We start from the raw sequence: 18,853 nt of genomic DNA on the forward strand, positions 1-18,853 counted from the left end.
GGGCCCTCAGGCCACCCTCATAAAGTCTGTTTCTGATTATTTGATCAGAGATGTTCACAATAGTGGCCTGCTGGAGGTCATTTTGTAGGGCTCTGGCAGTGCTCATCCTGTTCCTCCTTGCCCAAAGGAGCAGATAGCGGTCCTGCTGATGGGTTAAGGACCTTCTACTGCCCTTTCCAGCTCTCCTGGAGTAACTGCCTATCTCCTGGAATCTCCTCCATGCCCTTGAGTCCACGCTGGGAGACACAGCAAACCTTCTGGCAATGGCACATATTGATGTACCATCCTGGAGAAGTTGGACTACCTGTGTAACCTCTGGAGGGTCCAGGTATTGCCTCATGCTACCAATAGTGACACTGACCGTTGCCAAATACAAAACTAGTGAAAAAACAGTCAGAAAAGATGAGGAGGGAAAAATGTCAGTGACTTCCACCTATTAAACCACACTGTCACCTTTATAAGATGAGTCTTCCCCAATCAGCACTTATATAGTTTTAAAGAGCTGTTATAGAAAGCATCCTCAGTTTCTCCATTACAGTCTTGTATGATAACGCATCTATCTGCTCACTCGAAACATAAACTTCAACTTGTTACTTGGACAACAGAAAACATTGCAGGCCTAAAAGTGGACTTGACTGAGGTCCTATAAACATCAAGGATAAGGGAAACAAGCTGGAACTATAATTAAGTACTACACTTACCTGGCCATTTATTACCTTCATGTGAACGTCACCAGTCACTAAATCCACCAACTTGTAGACACACACACAGTTTCTTTCCTACTGCAGTCATTCTGGTTAAACAGTCTCTTGAGTCATCTGCTTTTGCTGATTTCTAAACCATGTTTGTTTCTCCAGCCAGTCTAAATAATGTTTTTACTTTCTGCTAATATTATAAAGAATTACTTGATATTGTTACTGGGTGGGGGTGCAATTCTGCTCTACTGGAGTGTTTTATATAGTTGTGCCTTCTATACTTCTGTATATAATGGTGTGATATTACCATGTGTTGTACATTGTTTATTGTTTGTATTTCCCTTGTTATGTGTATGAATGTGACGCCTGGTGAAACTCCTAGCCGCTATTTTGCCTGGTAATAAAGTTCATATTCAGTTCGATAATCTGTAACATTTAGTTACGTTAAGTTTAAAAATCTTACTTTCTTTTATGCTTTTCTATTTTTAAAACAAAGACACGCATTTGTAAACGAACGGTTTCTTTCGCAAACTCGCACGCAACTGTTGCTGCCGGGCTGCTTTTGGATCGCCTTCCACGGTTGATTATTCACGAACCGGGCGGAGCGGTGACAAGCAGGTCAGGATCAGCCCGTCTTTTGGTGCGGCATCCTGCAAGGCAGTGAGGTGAGATCTTCAGCAACTGTCAAACCGCTAAATTTAAATATCTAGCAGAATCCGCGTCAAGTGCTACAAATCACACCTTTCGTTAATTCAGGCGACGCGGCCACTCTGGCAGCGCTGTATTACATGACAGTCACTAACAGAGTGAATCACGCATTGCAAAATGCGTGCAGCTTGATGTGACACGGCTGACCACATTTTTTTTAAAGTAAAGAGCTCTCGTAAGAGTGCGTCACGGCCGAAGGGAGAAAGGCAATGATGATGTGCAGGCGGCTTTAGGACCCACCTCGCGAACCGAGTTTCGTGTCAGCACAGCGCCCAGGGTTTACACAAGGAAGAAAAGCACTTCGCGCGGAGGAAACGGCATGTGTGAGGTATGATGGGCGAATATTTAAACGCGTGTAGGTGGGTGTGCCGAGAAGTAAGCCGGCGCTAGCAGCAACCCATCGGGCCTCCTGTGCTTGCAGCCGATCAGCTTTTTTTTTTCTTCTTCTTCTTCTTTTCGTACCGCCCAGCCAGCCTTCGCAGCTTTAGCAGTAGCATCGCCTTATTCTTTTGCATTCGTGTACCTCAGGCTGCCGAGAATGCTCCGGCATTAGGGAGAAATGGGCTAAGCGAGACACTACAGACAAGATTTCGAGTATTGTGTAAGTACAAGAAAACGCTCCTTTGGCATTAGTTTTGACGGTGATGATGCTACTGCGTATGTTGCTTTTTTTTTTTTTAAAATGTGCTCTTCGGTACCCCTATTCTAAGCTGGCGGTGATGATGAGGGGCGGGGGTCGCCTAGTGCATGTGTGTGTCATTCCGCGCAAGTTGTTTCTGTAAATGATAACGGACTGGAAGACCCCAAAGCGAAGTCTGCAGGTGAACGACGTGTGGGGTCTAGGCAGGGACCGCGGCGGCGGCAGGGAGTGAGGATCGGGCTGTGCTGGAGTCGGCAGACTGAATCAAGCGCAGCGATGTTGATTTTTCTAATCTTTCACAAGTGACATTTAAAGCTTGCTTGCTTCTTTCCTGTGCGACTTCACACTCGGAGCTGGGTGTAAATGCAAGCATGCGAACAAACGAAAGCGGTCTCGCCTTTATGGGTTCATTGAATTGGATAGCGCTGTGCTGCGACAGTGAGCCCCTGTTTTGGGTTAGACTGAGGCACGGCAGGTCTTCTGAGCGGTCCGACGAGTCCACTTGTGTACTCCAAGTCCTGTATGACTTCTTACATACATCGGGAGTGTTAGTGTGTGCTCTTCGTGTGTAACGTGCACCTGCACCTTTGATTTTGGTTAAACAATTGGGGTTGGTATTGCATCTTGAATATTAAGGCACCTGTGAGGGAATTCTGTGCCAGTTTACTTTGAAGATGGCTTTAACTGCACGTTTATTTTGTAAAAGCAGTCGGCTTGCAGTTTTTTTTTTTGATACCCTGGTCTGCTTGTAATAGGATGATGCACTAGGACCCTGGAGAGACCAGGCTAAGCAATTGGCTTGTAACGGAGATTTAAAATATTTACTGTATTTTAGAATTGATATTTTAACAGGTTCATGTCACCCATTAAATTTAAACTGCAAACAATATTTTCGAGGAGTTGAATTCTGAGGCTATTTAAGACCCCCCCAGAAGATTTATTATCCCTGATGTGACACAAGAGGTACATTTTAGTGACATAAATGACCTACTAGCAGAGGAGACAAATGGATCCAAATGTGTTGAAAAGGTAAACTGACTGATTTAAACGTGCTGCTCTGAAGTGCTAACAGGTGGCAATAAACTCCACGTTTCAAGACTCCACCGAATGGCCTAAGTCATACAGGAGAAGCAGAGTTTTGTTCTGCAGTCAGTGCCGTGCTTTCTAGGTGTATTTAATAATGTCCGCCTAGGCCGGTTTCATTAAAATAACGGTTTTGCTGGGTGACCTAACTCTGATCTGAACTTAGCACCTCCATGCAAGATTTACATTACGTTCCTCAAATTCAGGGGGCTAGAACCTATTGTACCAGGGTAGAGGCAATTTAGACTCACCACTTAACCGAAGAGACCATTTCATTTAGAAACGCCAGTTATCATGTATGTCTTAGGGACGTGGGAGGAAAACCCACACAGATCTTGAGCAAATATTATTATAATTTACTTATTTGGCTGGTGCCTTTATCCAAGTCGACAATTGAGCACTGAAAAGTTGTAGCGGCTTACATTATATAGTAAATGATATGAAATAGAATTTTAAAATCACACATAATAAAATAAAGTTACAAATTGTGATGGCTCACTTCACGGTTAGTATTTAAAAACTGAGGGAGCAACAGAGCCATTCACAGATCCCCAGTACTAAAGAGTGTTGCTTCTGAACGAGTGGCCCAGAATCAAACTGGTAAAAATAATTGCAGACGCCTGTCTCGATGTGTTAAATGTTTAACTTGATACAAAAAACGTTTGTATTTTCTACAGGTTAAAATGTCATATTCCTCATAAAAATTCTTTGTGTTACCTCTCATGTTATTCCTTCAAGCTCCTGGCTGAATTGGTTGTGTTAGCTCCTTTACTTGGTATTGTGCTGTAGCAGATTTTTACATGGGCTTGTGTGAATCCTGTGGTTTTTCTGTTTCGGTGCAAAGCTGAAGTATTTTCAGACGTCACTCTTAGTCAATTAATCTTGCTGGTGATGGCTCCGACGTTCCTGAAGTTGCCATCTTATTAACACCTGTGAGTGGGTGGAAATGGGGCTGCAACCCCAGCCATGGCCATTGGTAGCCTCCGAGGCTCAGCTGTCAAAAGCCAGTGCACACCAGAAGTGTATTTATAACTGAGAACCATGAAAACTCAATATCAGTGTTTTAACAATTTTCAAAATGTCACAATTGATACTTACTGATATGTTAGTACTTTTGATAACCCTACTTTTAATGCCTATGACCTAGGTGAGGATCCTGCAGGACCTGGATAAGTATCTCAATCCATTCTATTGAGCCCGTGATCCACTGGTGATTGCTGGTGTCAGTAAACAAGAAGGCAGTGTTAATGAGATAACAACACCTTTACTTCACTTTAAACTTATTAGTATTTGTAGGGAAAATAGACATATCAAATTCTAGAAGTTAAAATAGAAGTAAACATAACATCTGAACAATTCAAACCAAGTCCATACCGCAGACTTTGTACCATGGTACTGTTTTTCATTTGGCTTTCTAGCTGTTGCAGTCTTCTTAATCCAGCTGGTTTTCTTTTAAAGTACAAGACATTGCTGTGTCTTTTTTCCTCTTAGGTCACTCGTGATTCTTGTGAATATTGATTGGCACAACGTTACAGGATGGCTAAAATGAAAGAGATGCTCATGTTGGTCTCCCTCTTGATGTTTCTGATGTCTCTGAAAATGTTTCCAAATCCTCTCCTTTCTAGAATGCTGATGTAGCTGATTATGTAAGATTCGGTAATAGTTGCATTTCCAATGGTTTCCAAGCACTTATTTCATTCTGTCTTATAAGCATATACACACTGGCTAGTTTATCTGAGCTTAAGCTTATAAATCTAAGAGTATAACAGTTTTTAAGTATTTTCTTTTACATTTTCTTATCTCCCAATATTCTTCAGTTTATTTCCTTGAATTCCAGTATCTTCTCTCCTCTGAAAAAACACATCTTATACGTGTATATAATACACTATTTATACGTATAATAGAATGTCTGTCTTGTTACCTACACAATCATACATCATTTGACCGATTTGGACTAAATTTTACATAATTGCCCTCTAGGATTGTTTGGACAAGATAGACCACTTTTGGAACCCAAAATTTTGACCCTGGGGTCCGAGCAAGTTAAGCCAGACTAGCAGACACAATGCAATCCAATTGGACCCAAAAAGAACAAATTCTCGACTCATGAGAGCAGAGATGTTGATGGTGAGGTAATGTGAATGATGGAAGGCACAGCTAGCAATAACAAAAAAGGCCCACCAATTAAAAAACACAAACCATTTCTGTCATTCCTTAACCCATTCTACAAATATACCTAGGCAATATCATGTACTTCACCTAATATAAAGTTAAAAGTCCTAAACTAATTCTGATATTCACACAAATAAAATGAGTCTTATTTAACAAACTGTAAAAATCTACATTTTTTACCCCAATACAGGCTTGAAGTGTTCTTTAGAATAAGATTTATCAGTGCCTTTGAGAACTGTATAGACTTGAATTCTCTCGTCTTGTGGTGGGCGCGACAACATACTGTATCAGTGCATAACCCAACCACTCTCTCTCGTTAACAAAATGCCTGCTGCAGCCGGTTGTGTAAAATTTGAACTGGGAAGTCGAAATTATGAACTGGAATGCCCCACAAGTCGGATTTCCTACTTGGAAAGTTGAACCTGGTCTGTCAAGTTTGAGTTTGACCAACTTCAGATCATGACATCAATCCAAAATAGCTATGTACATTTTAAACTTAAGTGAAAGCTGTTTATTAACACTTCTGGCCATTTGTTTCTTATTAAATCGGTCTTACACACAGCACTGACCAACTTCTTCTATCTGTGGATATGTTGCTACGATGTTTGAATAGTCAAAATATTGCATACTGTAATGTTGTTGTTATCAGCTGGTGTGTATTCTGAAACAGCAAACACAATAAGTTTTCTTGAGACGTCCATATCGATTTTAATAATGTGTTTAGTTGAACGTGGTCAACTCGAGTGTGACGTCATTCCCAGCTCTAACACCTGACTTCCGAGGTAAATGAAATGCTGCAAGGGTCTGTGTAAAGGCTTTATAGGTACAGTCAATTCAACTGCAGTCGAGACTCATTTTGTTTGTTTTTTTTTCCATTCTGTCCTGATTAGTGAAACATGCAATATCAGAGAGACGAGTCTGATATACCTGTTTGTCAGGTCCAAAACAGCTGTTTTCCTTATACTTTGTATGTGCATTGTGATCATTGGGCTGAGTGCCCATTGGTTGTCCACTCTTTCATGCCCACAGAGCTCGCCACTACGACTTAAGACTAAGTCAAACTTGTTTGATTTAGTTGGAGCCAATTGCAGACTGTTTAGACTGAGTTGCTGGGTATTTCAAACTACACAACCAGTGGTTACAGGAAAGTACTGCGACTGCCTCCGGCTCGATCATATAAATGAAGTCTGAGGCTGAAAACCTCTGTAATGGTCGTGTAATGTGATAAGGCCTTTAGTGAGTGGTGAACAGTCTCTTTCTAAGTATGGTTTATACAGCTCAGGATTTAATAGTGTACCTCCATCAAGACCAATCATAGGGTCATTATTGTCACATGTACAGAACACATTCAAATTCTTACTTGCATGTGCAAGTCACCATGCGACACATTGCTACTCCCCAAGCTTCTAGACATTAGACCTAGAACTTTCCTCTACAATTGGATCTTTGCCTTCCTTAATAAAGTATCTATCTATCTATCTATCTATCTATCTATCTATCTATCTATCTATCTATCTATCTATCTATGTATCTATCTATCTAAATGCCAATCCCTTGCATGTTTTCACTAACCTCTTATTTTCTTAGATTTCTGAAGAAAGCCTACATGTCTTCATCTATGCTCAGCAACTTCTTAGGAGTACAAACAACTACATAGAGTGGTGAAGTCGGTACAGAATATTAATGGTGCGTAGACCCAAAACATAAAACTTAATGCTACCTTAGAATGACAAACAGTATTCATAAAAAACTCATCCATCCTGCAAAGTCACCATTCCTCTCTCCTCTATACTACAGAATGGAACAGGACCATTACAATACAATATAGCTTATTTTTTGTATATCGCTCTTCATGAAGTTCAAGCATTGAGCATTGTTAGCAATTCTCAGTTAAAATACAAGTATAGATTATACAGGTTGCCTACCACCGCCTGGGTTTTCCATAGTGGAGTCTGTGTTGGCCGTCCAGTCTCATGAGAGAACCTTTCCATCTGATGATTCCAACATTTCTTTATCCAAGATGACTTTTCCATATGTAGGAGAGCTGCCTGGCACTACAGCAGTGGCCCCAAGTGCTACATCCAGATACTGAAAATGGAAGCAGCATAGAGGAGGATTAGTAATGGTTTAAAAATACAGTGGAACCTCGGGTCACAACCGTAATTCGTTCCAAAACTCTGGTCGTAACCCAAAGTAATTTCCCCCATAGGATTGTATGTAAATACAATTAATCCATTCCGGACCGTACGAACTGTATGTAAATATATATATTTTTTAAAGATTTTTAAGCACAAAAATAGTTAATTATACCATAGAATGCACAGTGTAATAGTAAACTAAATGTAAAAACATTGAATAACACTGAGAAAACCTTGAACAGAGAAAACTAACATTGCAAGAGTTCACGCTATAGCCTTACGAACTGCTCACCGTAAACACTTTTTTTTTTTAATGAGTTTTAAGCACAGGGATAAAAATGAACATTTGAAAAATCTGTAATTCATACAAAAACTAACTGTAAACAACCAAGAAAACTAACCTTGCATGAGTCGAGTTCTGGCATGAAGGAAGTGAGGAGGAACTGGATGGAGAGGAGATTACAGGTTTGAGGTAAAGTCCCTCTGCGCGATGCACGTCTGACCGAGATCAATGTACAGTACAGGGAGAGACTGAACACGTGCAGAAATCACGAGCCTACGAGCCGGAACGGAAACTGACTTGTTTGTCACCCGAGTGTGTGGTCATGAACAGATGCAAAAGATTGCTCGTAACCCGATTTCTATGTGTTCCAAGACGTTTGTGATCTGAGGTTCCACTGTATTATGATGCTTATATTTCTGGACAAATGACTAACAAAGAGAAATGCAGTATGCACATCAGCTCTAGTCAGGGTATGATAAACTAAAGTTGTGAGTCTTCAGCCAGGATTTCAAAACTGAGACTGAAGGGGTGCCTCTTATATCAGCAGGCTGATCATTCCACAGCTTCATGGCCCTGTAACTAAAAGCTCAACCTCCTGCTGTTATTTTAGTAATCCTTGGAATCGTAATAAGGCTGGCATCTTGAGATCTCAATGTGCACTCTGGTTTATAAGTAATGATAAGTTCAGATAAGTAAGCAGGGCTTTGGCCATTTAAAATGTTAAAAATTCAAAGGAGGATGTTGATATCAACCCTAAGCTTAACATGGAACCAGTGCAAGGACTTGAGAACTGGACCATTAGCACTCACACCACTAGATTCAGTGACCGTTTTTACCCTCAGGGCATGCACCTACTTGTACTGACCACTGTGTGAGTGTTTCTTGCATCCTTCATCTGATGTTGCATTTAATATGTGATGTTGTATTCAATGCCTCTTGTAGTACTGTTACTAGTCAGTAGAAGATACACAAATAAGAACTGGATTGTACTTTGCACTCATAACAGTTGTGACCACCAGAGGGCATTGTAGCACCCCAGACCCAAGATAGAACTTCTCAGACACAATTTCTGGTTATTTATACAAAATATCTTTCACAAAGGCTGTAAGCTAGGCATTAACCAACCATAAAACAATTCTCACTTCTTTCTCTCTACCACACCTCCCAAGTGAGCTTTGTCCTCCTTCCACCCGATTCCAGCTTGCCTGCTTTAGGCTGAGCGGCTTCTTTTAAGCCTGACCCCGGAGTACTTAAAGTGATTGGGCGTAACCCAATATGGCTGGGTAAGGATCCTTGTTGAGTCCCATCCTGAGTGCCCATCTCTGCATGCCATCTATTAGACAATACATTTGAGTTTAACTGAAAAACTGAATGCAGTGTAATTAGTAGAACAAAGTGTCACTTGATGAAGACTGACACAATTATGAATGTTTTATAGTGTTACTTATTGTATACATTCCTTTATCCATTTTCTGTACCTGCTTTGTGTAGTGCACGGCCACAAGAAACAGCATCGCATGCAAGGCAGGACCCAACTCTAAATAGTATGCCAGCTATTTGTAGTGCATGCTGTATTTACACTCCTGGCAAATGTAGAGTCCCCAAATAAACTAACGTGTATGTCTTGTGTGTCCAGACTTCCTGTAGTTCCTCCCTTGTACCAGCTGCTGCCTGGATATGCTGTGTCCCTGCCAAAGTTTCACACTGAAAACTGCGTATTCAAGAGACAGATGGAAGGAAAGATGTATGTGTCATTTGTAAAGATGGCGGAGGTGGATTGGTGGCTCTGAGGCTAAGGATCTGCACTGGTATCCCAAGGTTGCCGGTTCAAATCCCTGTCACTGCCAAAAGAGATCCTACTCTGCTGGGCCCTTGAGCAAGGCCATTAACCTGCAATTGCTCCAGGGGTGCTGTACAATGGCTGACCCTGTGCTCTGACCCCAAGGGGTATACAAAAACTAACAAATTCCAAATAAAGGGTGCAGCAGAAATAGCTCCAACATTTCGAAAAATCACTGTGGGGTCCCCAAAGCAGGTAGAGGGGTGCGGTCCGTTCCGTTAGGTATGGTACATAATAAAGTTTTCAGTCGTCACCATGCCGTGGTCGGGTGAGCATTGAGGCTTTGTAGTGGAGGCTTTTTTCAAAAATGGCGAATCTGTAGCTGCGAGGCAGAGTGTGTTTTGCACGTGGTTCAGTTTACGTGCTAATAAAAGAGTTCCAGACAGTAAAACGATTTTGCTGTGGGTTCAAAGAGTAAGGACAGCAGGATCTGCACTGAAGAGAAAACCACCCGGACGTCCCAAAAATGTGAGAACACCCGAAAACATCGCTGCAGTGAGGGCTTCGATTGAGCTGTCTCCAACGAGTTTAGCACGAAAACATGCCTCAGCTCTTCGGATTTCGGAAAGAACTGTGAGGCAAATTTTGCATACTGACCTTCATTTACAGCCATACAAGATTATGATTGGTCAGGAATTGTCTCCAGCAGACTGGGGAGGACATATGGATTGCTGTAATGGGATCCTCGCAGCTGTGCCTCCCACTGGCATTCTGTGGAGTAGTGATGAAGCCCATTTCCACCTTTCTGGCACAGTGAATAAACAAAGCTTTTGCTACTGGGCTGCTGAAAACCCTCGAACTCCATGCATGACCTCTTCCCAGTCCAAAAGTGAACGTTTGGTGTGCTGTGTCGTCTATAGGCGTCATTGGGCCTGACTTTTTTGAAGAGGGTGGAGTCACAGTTACTGTGCATTCTAAGTGATACTGTGACATGTTGGAGAATTTTCTGCGCCCGAAAGTTGAAGATTATGGGGAAGAACACAACCTAGACGACTTCTGGTTCTAACAGGATGGAGCTACGGCCCATATAGCACGTCGTCCGCGTGAAATTTTGCAGGAGACGTTCCCGGGTCGAGTGGTCTCCTTATGCAAGGCAGTTCCGTGGCCACCGTGCTCACCTGATTTAAGTCCCTGTGATTTTTTTCTGTGGGGGTACCTCAAGGCCGAAGTTTTCAAACATTGTCCTCGGTCCTTGGACCAACTAAAGGTGGCTATTCAAGAAGAAATTGAAGGAGTTTCGCCCGCCATGCTAGTGAGAGTGTTGGAAAACTTCCAAGAACGGCTCCAAATGTGCCATCACAGCCGTCAAGGCCACCATTTGGATGATATAATTTTTAAAACTTAAAGTAAAAAAACTTTTTTATATCTACATTTGGGAAATAAAAAGTTTTTGGTGATACCTTGTAGCATTTTTTTTCAGTCCCCCTTTGAAATGTGGGAGTTATTTCTGCCGCACAGTGTATGACAAATTGTATAAGGCGAAATAAAGAACAAAAAAAAAAAAAAAGATGTAACGTAGCCTGTAAATTAGCACAAAAGGAAACAAAAATGTGTACATTGGGAGCTATTGGCGGGGTCAAAAGTTGAAGACGGTAAGATCAATCTGATGGGAATTACACATTTTATGGAGGGCTTTCCGTCATGACCATCACTAACTGATCTGCAAACCAAATAACAAGCTTACATTTGAGGATAAAAATGCACTGAGGGCTGCAGGGCTAGTGTAAGGGGCAACGGCAGTGACCGGTGGGTCGTTTTTTCTTTTCTTTTCTTTTCTAATCTTGCTCTCATTTTCTGTTTCCTTCCATTGCACTCAGTATTGTGTCTTGGAAAGCCTCCTGTGGTTTTGTTATTTTTTCAGTGTAATTTAATCTGATTTTTGTTGAAGCTTTACTGTATAGAAGAGAAACAGACTGTGGCTGAAATTCTGAAGGCTTTATTATTGTACACGCTAAAAACAAACTTCTCAGGTTAACATTTTGCAACAAGTGTTTTTAAATTATGCAAACGTCTATTTGAATTAAACAGAAACAACACACTTTAATGAGTAAATTGAATTAGCTTTTCCTTTAAAGATATTTTTAATTACCATTGTGACGGACGGCCTGCAGCTTATTCTGACCGGGACGCCCCTGAAATGGAAGGATGGGGGAAGGCAGCTTTTTCAGGACACTGCCTCCCCCAAAATGCTAGATGGCAGCTCCCCTGGAGTGTAGCGGTGGGCAGGGCATCATGGGACTTGGAGTCCAGTTTCTCAGTCCTGTTGGGTGCCGTGGGTGCCGCCAGGGGATGCTGTGAAAGGACCTGGGGAGTCATGCTTCCCTTGTAGCACGAAGTGCTTGGATTTCATGAGGACTGAAGCCCCACAGTACTTCCGGGCTGAGTAAAGAGGTGGGATTCTCCATCTGACTCCATCTGAGTGCTGGCAAGTCACGTGGGAGGAAGAGCAGGAGCACTTCCGGGTCAAGGACTATATAAAGGACTGGTGGAGACCCAGCACGAGACCCGGAGTTGGGAGGAGAGTGGCAGAGCTTGCTGGGAGGTGGAGGAGAGAATTTTTGTATTGCCTGTTTATTGTGGCTGGGGTGCTTTGGAGGCACTGCTTAGAAAGAAGAAAGAATTAGAAAGATCTTCTTATTGCTTTTACCCTGTGTCTACATCTGCCTGTTGGGTTTCATGGGGTAATAGCGCCCCCAAGCGTTTGACACCATATACTTAATAATTAGCACTGTAAACCCAAGTTTTTAAATTGGCTACACCAAAAAATGAAGTTGTTCCGAACTACTTTTACATATTGAAACAAGAATAAAAAAGGATTTTGAGCATCTCCTGATCTTCTCAAGACATGAAGCCTGTTTTCGTAATTCAGAGGCAGTGGTGTCTACCACCCTGCTACAGTCCCACCTTATAAGGTGTCATATACATAGCAAGTATAAGTAGAAATACACACTTTTTAGATGACAACATTCTACACATTTAAGTTGTTCCAAATAATTTTATCTCATTATTTGTTGGTACTTTCAAGTTCATTTGTGACATCAGCGTAAAAACATTTCCTGTTACATCACAAACCAAAGCCTGCATGCGGACATCGCTTTAAGCAGAAGAATGTGTTTGTGCATAAAGTCATAGGCACACTAAGCAAGTGTTTGTGCACCACACACAGACCTGTTGAGTGAGCGGGAACTGAGACATTCCGTTTGAAATGAAGGTGCAGAGAAATCGCATCAAAACCAACTTACTCAAGTTACCACCACGTATTGGCATTTTTTTTCTGCTCCCCATCTAGGACTGCTTGAAGTCTAGTCCAAGTAGACCTCATTGTTAACATTTGCAGTGCATAATGCAATGTGTGTCTTTGTTATATGCCAGTTGGTATGTGATTTTTTAAAAGCAGTGTCTGTTGGAATGAAAAAGCAATGCATTTTGTTGTGGGAGAACATAGAAACACCACTAGGCATAGGATTCAAATCTCTGATGATGGATCTGTGTGGTGTAGAGGTTAAGGCTTTGGACTTCAAATCCTGAGGTTGTGGGTTCAGATATTGCTGCTGACACTCTGTGACCCTGAGCAAGTCACTTGACCTGCCTGTGCTCCAATCGAAAAACCAAAAGAAGTGAAACTTACAGCATCATAAATGTTGTAATTGCCTTGGATGAGGGCATCAAATAAACAATCAAACACTGCAAAATCACACCACCTATGTAATTCATCAAAAAAATAATACAGTACATTTATTTTCTATACGTATTGAGATCAGGCTGCACGGTGGTGCAGTGGGTGGCGCTGCTGCCTCAGAGCTAGGAGACCTGGATTTGTTTCCCGGGTCCTCCCTGCGTGGAGTGTACATGTTCTCCCCGTGTATGCGTGGGTTTCCTCCCAAAGACATGCAGGTTAGGTTCATTGGCGATTCTAAATTGTCCCTAGTGTGTGCTTGGTGTGTGTGTGTGCCCTGCGGTGGGCTGGCACCCTGCGCAGGGTTTGTTTCCTGCCTTGCACCCTGTGTTGGCTGGGATTGGCTCCAGCAGACCCCTGTGACCCTGTAGTTAGGATATAGCGGGTTGGATAATGGATGGATGGAAATATTGAGATCATAGTACGTAAATTCTATATTAAAGGGTGTATCTCTGGAAAAAATATTCATAGCTGTGTTTTAAGGATAATAGATTTGATATTCTTCAGATTGCTTTTATAAACATTTTTAACTCAAACACTCCTCTTTAAAGAAATAGTCTGTAATAAATCTTTGCATTGGAGCTTCTAGCTCCTTTCTTTTTTTAAGACATCTTACGTTTCAAGATTTGAAGATAAGCCAGAACTTATTTCTGTGAAACATTTAACAGTACTTTAAGTGATGCTGAAACTGAAAACCTGTTCATGATTTAACCAAAAACCTTTGTAGTTAAACAAAATATTGAGATTTAGGATTTCTTCATTTTTATCATACAGGGGTAGGCAAAAGTAGGTTTACAGTTGTGAGTGCACGAAACACAGAGTTTATTTTCATATTATTATTTGTTTATTATTTATTGTATTATTTATTTGTGTTATTTGTCTTCAGAGAACTCTGTACCGAGTATGCCTGAGTGTAGCAAGTAGACTACCAAAAAGTGTAAATAGTGAAGACCGGTAATAATTTGAGCACTTGTGAGATTGTACCGTGGGCCATTGCGACATTCTTTTGAGTTAATAAAGTTATTATAGCTATTGTAATAATCATAACCTGCATGTCTTTTTCTGTAAACCTACCGTTGCCCACCCTTGTATATTTGACTCTGTTTGTTTATTTTGTATATTATTCTTTTTTTTATAAACATATTTTGTTTCTTATGGGTGTCGCCATTTTCTGTGGTTTTTGCCTGTGTGTTTGTGTCAACCAGTAAGTTACAGGACATAGAAAATAATTGTGCTCGTGCTATATGTATTCTGGAGGGATTGTTTTGATCATTTTTGCTCCTTTAATAAAACGCATATCCACACACTTTACCTGCGTTTTTCAAGTTTTTGCAGTGCCATGTTTAGATTTTGTATTTTATTTTGAGCTTTTCTGCAGTCATTTTGATTATCGCAGGTGTCACTATTTTATGTTCCTATAATTAGAGACGCCTTGCATTTTGGGGAGGGTGTATTGGTTTTATGGAGGTCACGACTAATTTGTGCCAGTTAATAGGTTGCCGTATGCAGTGCTTCACTATCTGAGCTCACAGATAAACTCATACGTGCCTTTGTAATAAAATACTTGTTCTTTTTGTTTTTCATTTGGTTATGAAATTATTTTTGTGTAACATTTTGATCTAGTTGCCTGAGCTAACAATATCCCAGTTTTTTTTTTCCACTACATCCTGACCGTGTCTTCTCCTGATCAACCTCATTAAAACCACTCTGCTCATTTAAAAGAGGAATAATATGTTTTTTTTCCTTTTTTTTTATCTTTATATCGTAGATTTTCCTCTATTTTTCCATATTGTGGTTTTGACTTAAGTAGAATCCTGTTTTGAATATGGTTTTCATTTAAACTTTAGTCAAATATCCTCCCACCGACGCAAGTTTGTTTCTGTAACCATAGTATTACCTGGCTCCAAGACAGGATGGGATTGTGTATGGCATCAGAGGTCAGCATGCGTAAAGGTCAGTGCAGAGTCTTCCTGTTTTTCTGAATTTGTGGATAAAAACCTTCATAGTGTTATAATGAGGAGCCCCAAACGTAGCAGAATGGGTATGTATCATAAAGTCAGGGCCACAGCCTAAAGAGCCGGTCCAAGAAGACTGACCCCAAATCCAGGTAACCTGCAGGCTTCTGGCCTAGCAGACCCCAAACAAGGCAAGCTGGCAAAATAACAAGGTAATAGCCCACAATATAACTAGAAGCCTCACAAGATGGAGAGTCACCATTAACTCTTAGTGAAGAATTTAATTGAAACAATAGAAAAATATAAGAAAAATGCTCAAAAGAGTAAAAATAGTGAAAAAGGAGTTGAATGACAGCAAACACGTCCAAAACCACAATCCAGAAGAAAAGACAAACTGACAGTCTAACAAATATACACAAAATTGGAAATCTCCCATCACAAGAAATGTTCTAGATGAAGAGAGGGCTCAGGAGTGGGGATGTCAGGGTGATCCCACCTCCTGGTACTTCACCTACAAAGTACAAGGAACATTAGGCCATTTATAAGAACAGTACATCATTATAAATATCACAGAAAATATATAAAAAATGAAAAGGACTAATTCAAAAGCAAAAATAAAACAAAAACACACTTTAATCCAATTTTGGCACATGCCTGTCCCTCACGACAGATTGGTTAATGAACCCCATTAGACTTTAAACTACGTTTCTTTGCCTGATACTTTCCCTTTAAAAATCTGCCTCATCCTCTTGGTGGCAGTGCACCATATAAGATGGCAACGCAGTAGTTCAAATGTCCAAGGTTTTAAATTGTTTTGGATTTACTTTGTTGTAGCTCCGCTTATTCAAGAGAATATGTATTGAGGTTTGGTTTCCATATTGATCCTTCATATTTTGATTCAGGACCCTTTTCTTAGCTAAGACCTTTGCTTGTTTCAGACCTACGGTTTACTTGTTTTTATGTCCTGACACTTTTTCCCTTGTTTTCTGCCATTTGTTTGTTATCTTGGCAGTACATAAAAACATAGTTTTACAAGTTTTAAGTGTGGTACCTAAAAGGAACTTAAAACTTGGCTGTTTCATTAGGCAATAAAAGCCTTTTTCACACGCTTCAGACTTTCACACCTAAGGCTGCACATTTTCTGATGGAAGATTAATTCTATTACTATGCTTTATGTTCTCTAGGAGATACAGGAAAGCTTTCACATTGTGTATAGCGGCCACTTTTGATTTTGTTGCGGCAAAATGTATAATAAAAGAAGACAGTAGTAGTAGAGAGCTATTGATTTAACTGTGGTGGAGATTATTGAGCTATGATTAAGTCTGACATGTTCTAGCAGGGCCTCCTTGTGATGAAGGTGATACTGATGGTTGTTTAGCGTGTGTCTTCAAAGTGGTGGGCACAGTATGTCATTGGCAACTGATATGGCTTACTAAGCATACAAGTATTTGTTGGCTGAGCTCACACACGACAAGCCAGTGGTACAGATGATCTAAAGTACCATTTTGACTGTGAAATGTTGAGCAGGAACATTTTGCCTTCCATACATCCCTTTCTGATAGCACTGTGACATCCGGGGATTTCATTAGTTAGACAAGTAGTACCTTATTTGTTCCCAGGGAAAAATGTGGCTTTTTTACAGATGCCTAATTGATAAATAAATATTATGGCAAACAACACCCCCTCCCTCCAATATATACCAGAATGACCAAAAAGAAAGAAAATTACAATAAAGAAAACTTCTCATGTGGCTAAAGTAGCAAAGATACAGAGAGGCACTGAAAGGCATATTGCCGTAGGTACAAAAAAGCCCCAGCAGTGCTTCTTGACACACTTCGGCTGAAAGTACTCCATGTTAGTGCAACGTAGAGACAATGTGCAGCATTGTTCATAATGACTATCAGTTTTGTCCTCATTCTTTCCTCCACTACTACCTCCAGGGGTTCGAGGGTGCATCCCATAAGTCAGCCTGTCTTTTTAATTAGCTTGTTGATTTGGTAGGTGTCTCCAAAAGTGATGTTACTAGGCCAGCATACCACAGTGTGGAAAATCACCCTGGCCATCACAGGGTTGTAGAAGATGTGAAAGATGTTGCTATCCACATTTAAGAAAAACAATCTCCTAAGATAGGGCAGAGCAGGCTCTTCTTTCTTCTGTAGTTCCTCTGTGTTGTGAGATCAGACCAACCAGTCATTGAAGTGGACCCCAGGTACTTGTAGTAAGTAGTGCACTACCTCTACATCTACTCAATAGGCATTGACTGGACATAAAGGCTCTTTGGTGTGGTGAAAGTCAATAATCATTTCTTTGGTATAAAGAGAATTGCTTGCAACTTAACTTCAGCAAAACCAAGAAACAAACCTCTCCACCTGACTCCTCTACTCTGTCTCATCACCTTCCCTGTACAGTGCAGAGTCATCTGAGAATTTCTGCAAGTGACATGACCTGGTGTTACATTTACAGTTTGAGGTGTACAGAGTGAAGAGAAACGGAGACAGGTCTGTTCCTTTTGGTACTCTAGTATTGCTCACATTCTTATCAGAGACACAGTCCTTGAGTCTATGGCCTGCTTGACAGATAGTCCATTACATAGGACACCAGAGGGTCATCCACATGCATACCCCTTAAAAGGGATGGCTGGATGGTGTTGAAAGAATTTGAGACATCAAAAAACACACTCCTCACACTGCTGCCATCTTTGTCCACGTGTAAGGACGTCTTGTGGAGCAGATAGATAACTGCATCCTTCACTCCAGTCTTTGTCTGATTGGCACACTGAAGCGGGTCCAGCTGGCATTTCCCTCATATAGAGGACTCCTATAGTTCAGGACCAGTCTCTCAAAGGTCTTCATTACATGAGACATACAGTAGGTGCTGCTGGTCTGTAGTCATTAGGTGGTGAGATGCCTGCCCTCCTTAGAACTGGAACAATGCAATTACATTTGATTATAATCCCCTTGGATTATAGCTGTGCTGTGATGGGTGTGCCCTGACTGACTGCACCTTCAGAAGATGTCACACTTTACAGTGCATGCCTCCATGTGTATCTGTTCTGTAAAGACACTGAGCAAAGGCAGGACCCCAACAAGTGCATGAGCCAAAACAGGAGAGGCATTGCAAAGCTGCTTTGATAGACAGAACTTTAATTGTCTCTGGGGGTAAATTTGGCTTTTTACAGAGTCTTAAAAAAATAAGTAACACACCTTAATAAAAGGATCAGTGTCAGTGTGTCAGTCTGGTTACTATGTCTCTATTGTTCCAACAGATGACGCATCACAGATGCTTGTAGTAATGTATTTATAAAGTATATTCCAATAGATAGTGCACTACAAATTTTAACTGTAAGGTCTACATTGATTACTTGGATTTCAACCCATTTTGGCAGCACAGCTAGTATTATTATATTATGACAAACAAAATATACATCAGATTGACTGAAAAGAATGAAAACTATCCATCTATTCAACCCGCTATATCCTAACTACAGGGTCACGGGGGCCTGCTAGAGCCGATCCTAGCCAACACAGGGCGCAAGGCAGGAACAAACCCTGGACGGGGCGCCAGCCCACCACAGGGCACACACACACACACACACACACACACAGGACAATTTAGGACCGCCAATGCACCTAACCTGCATGTCTTTGGACTGTGGGAGGGAAC

The 18,853-nt window shown here is 41.1% G+C and overlaps 1 protein-coding gene across 4 annotated transcripts in view; it reads left to right on the forward strand.

Moving 5' to 3' along the window:
* Positions 1-1,473: 1,473 nt before the first annotated feature.
* The window catches only part of rab27b (RAB27B, member RAS oncogene family), a 376,281-nt gene continuing 358,901 nt past the window's right edge, over positions 1,474-18,853 (forward strand). For 2 of the 4 annotated variants that reach the window (XM_039750425.1, XM_039750428.1), the window contains exon 1: positions 1,474-1,731. The gene's annotated coding sequence lies outside the window, so the exon portion shown is untranslated. Of the gene's footprint in view, positions 1,732-1,771; positions 2,005-18,853 lie in introns of those variants that run through there. The other 2 variants (XM_039750424.1, XM_039750429.1) reach the window with 1 other exon arrangement.

This window comes from Polypterus senegalus, chromosome 4, assembly GCF_016835505.1.
Source record: "Polypterus senegalus isolate Bchr_013 chromosome 4, ASM1683550v1, whole genome shotgun sequence".
In the NCBI taxonomy this organism is placed as follows: domain Eukaryota; kingdom Metazoa; phylum Chordata; class Cladistia; order Polypteriformes; family Polypteridae; genus Polypterus; species Polypterus senegalus.